Here is a 2925-nt window from a genome sequence, read left to right on the forward strand (position 1 = left end):
TAAGCAAACTCAAGGTGACATTGCCCTGGGCACTTGGTAGAAAATGGAAAGAGTGAGGACTTGAAGGCACCTGATACCTCATGGACCTTGCCCCATAGGGACAGGTTCACTTCTCTTGGATGAGTTTACAAATGTAATAGTGTTTGCTGTCACTTAGCAGGAAGGGAAAGAGGGGGTTGTGTGTGTGTGTTTTGGTTTGGTTTGGTTTTTGTTTTTTGTTTTGTTTTGTTTTGCTTTGTTTTTACTAAAGGATGGATGCAGGAAAGGAGGTCAGATCCTTGCTCTCTTGTCTATTCTGCCTAGAAGGCGCTGGAGGACCATTGAGACCCAGTGAGGGCAATTCAAGAGGCATGCCCAGACCTTCCTGGGAGAAGTAATGGGATTAGAGCTCAGAAGAAGCAGAGAGATCAGTCAGGAGGCAACTGCACCAATCCAGTCAAAGTAGGGTCATACAGGAGCCAGGCTGTGAGCGGCCTGCAAATGCCAGGAAGGCACCCAGGCACCAGCTCCCCTTTGCTGGAAAGCTCCCCTGCTACCTGAGGCTGCTAGAAGCGCTGCTGGGCCATCTCCTCTCCAGGCAGCAGAGGCATTTCATTATCATTTAAATCTTTCTTAGGTTTCATCAGAGGCTGTGAGCATCTTCAAAGAGGGAAGTGCTCAGTCCTCAGGTGAGGGGAAAACACGCCAGAACTTTCTCTTCTAATATAAACGAGGCGAGGAGACGCTGCTCAACCTGGCAGAGCCTGCAGGAGCACACTAATAGACTAGATGAGAAGAGAATTATAGAAGGAGACGGATGGGGGGTGGGGGACAAACAGAGATAGAGGTTTCCCCCACCAGCCCCAGGTGTCTAATAGGGGGGGTTCTTCCCCTTCAGCCGAAGCACCCTTAGGGACTGGGGTGGAGGGGGTGGGGGGCTCAGATCACCACCTGGAGCTGAGAGAGATAAGAGCCCTCCCTGCCTGCCTCCAGCATTGTTCCTTCCCAGGCTTCCTCCCACAGCTACCACTGATTCCATTAATTATGGAGGCTCAGGACTGGGAAGGAATCCACGGCATTTCCTGCATGGGAGCTCTTAGTGGGGGAGGGCACAGTGACCCAGAAATAAGAGCACGGGTGGGAGGGAGGGAGAGGGGCAAAGGGATAACTCCTACAGATTCACAGTCCTCCCAGGGATGGGAAGGGTTTGGGGCCGTCCTGTGTACATGCAGGACTTAACGTATTATCTTAGTCTTGCGGATCACTCACTTGGCTTATAACGCAGTGTTTTGCTTTCATAAAATCAGATTATTTTTCTTTTGCCTTTAATAAAAACCAGCTCTGGTTTCTGACTCACAACAGCCTTCTCAGGGCTCCGAGGCCTGGGTCTGTAGTGGAGCTGGCTGGGCTTGCTCTCAAATAGGAAATCAATGGAAGACCAGCAGACAAAGCAGGAGAGGGAAGGGGAAGGGGGAAGGGAGGGGAAAACAGAAAAAGCCAGGGCTTCATGGCTGCTCAGCCCCAAGAGGGAGGGAGGCAGGGGCTCTGGCTCCACATCACATGGGCCCTCCCAAACCCATGCCAGCTCATGCCAGCCTGCTGGGGAAGTCCCCGCAGACCCCCCCCCAGAAATCTTAAGCAGATGCCTATCACCCTGAGCAAGGAACTGTCACTTCCAGCAGGAGGGCGAGAGGGCTCAGAGCTGCAAAGGAGGCAGGACTGGAGGTAGGTAGGCGGAGGTAACTCTGGAGGGAGATCCTGCTCTGGCTGCTCTGACCCTAGCACCTCTCTCTCTCTCTCTCTCTCTCTCTCTCTCTCTCTCTCTCTCTCTCTCTCTCTCTCTCTCTCTCTCTCTCTCTCTCTCTCTCTCTCTCTCTCTCTCTCTCTCTCCCTGTATCTCTTTCTCTCTCTCCTGCTCCCCACCTCATTTTATCTCATTGCTCTTGAGTTCTTTGTCTCTATCCCCCCCATCCTTCTTTCTCTTTTGGCTCTCTTAAGAAAAATGGCTGTGCTTGTTAAGCGGGAGATCAAACATCCCTGCCTTACTGAACACATCAGAATCCCCACTGACTGAACACATCAGAAGGGCCCAGCGCTTTCACATCTGACTCTTTTTCCCCCATGACACAGGCTCCCCACGGTGGGGGCCGGTGGGGGTGAGAAAAATCAATGCAAGCCCTGTCATCATCTGGCCTGGTAACCACACTGGAGGGGTGACTGGGGCAAGGGAAGGAACATGCGGGTGCTCTGATGGAGGTCAGGCAGGGCCCTTCCAACACACACCACCACGCAGGAGGCAGGCCCTCTGCTAAAAGCCAGGTGTCCAGAGGTGGGATGGGGATGAAGCCTGCCTGACTTTCACTGGAGCCACTCTCCTGTGGTCACTCAGGAAGGGGGACGAAGCCTCTGCAGCATGAAGGATGAGTACAGCAGCGGCCCCAACTAGACTCAAGCCATTTCACTTGGTTCTGCAACCGTCCCCTAGAGGGTGTCAGCCTTGTGATACCCGTAACTTTGGAGGTCCACACAGTCATGACGACCAGCGCTGGCTACACCTTGCAGAAAGAGCCTGGCTCCCCTGCTATGCTCTCTCGGATGACTTCAGTGTTGTAGAGCTGGGAAAAGTTGGCTTGTAAATCTTAGTTAAGATGACATTAGACTGTGAGGGTACAAACTGGTCAGGTCCAGAGATGGGGATTCTGTAGGGAGGAGAGCAAAGGGCATGGGCCCATCGAAGGAACTCACACTCCCCAGCTGGTCTTTATCATGCTACCTGTACAGGCAACCCCTTGTCCTCTGGCCCTTTGGAGAGATGGAAACTGCTATTCTGAGGGACAGGAGAAGACAGAAAAAGTCAGAGAGATACACAGAAAGATTCAGAGTCAAAGAGAGACACAGGACCGAGACAAAGCAGAGTGCTGGTGAGCCTCTGCCCCCCCCCCCCCC

The 2925-nt window shown here is 53.0% G+C and overlaps 1 long non-coding RNA gene across 1 annotated transcript in view; it reads left to right on the plus strand.

Annotated features, from left to right (window-relative positions):
• The first annotated feature begins 1488 nt into the window (after nucleotides 1-1488).
• The window catches only part of LOC116090510, a 10603-nt gene continuing 9166 nt past the window's right edge, over nucleotides 1489-2925 (plus strand). Inside the window, exon 1 of the long non-coding RNA XR_004118707.1 lies at nucleotides 1489-1704. This is a non-coding gene — a long non-coding RNA (uncharacterized LOC116090510). The remainder of the gene's footprint in view (nucleotides 1705-2925) is intronic.

Source organism: Mastomys coucha, unplaced genomic scaffold (assembly GCF_008632895.1).
Source record: "Mastomys coucha isolate ucsf_1 unplaced genomic scaffold, UCSF_Mcou_1 pScaffold15, whole genome shotgun sequence".
Taxonomy (NCBI): domain Eukaryota; kingdom Metazoa; phylum Chordata; class Mammalia; order Rodentia; family Muridae; genus Mastomys; species Mastomys coucha.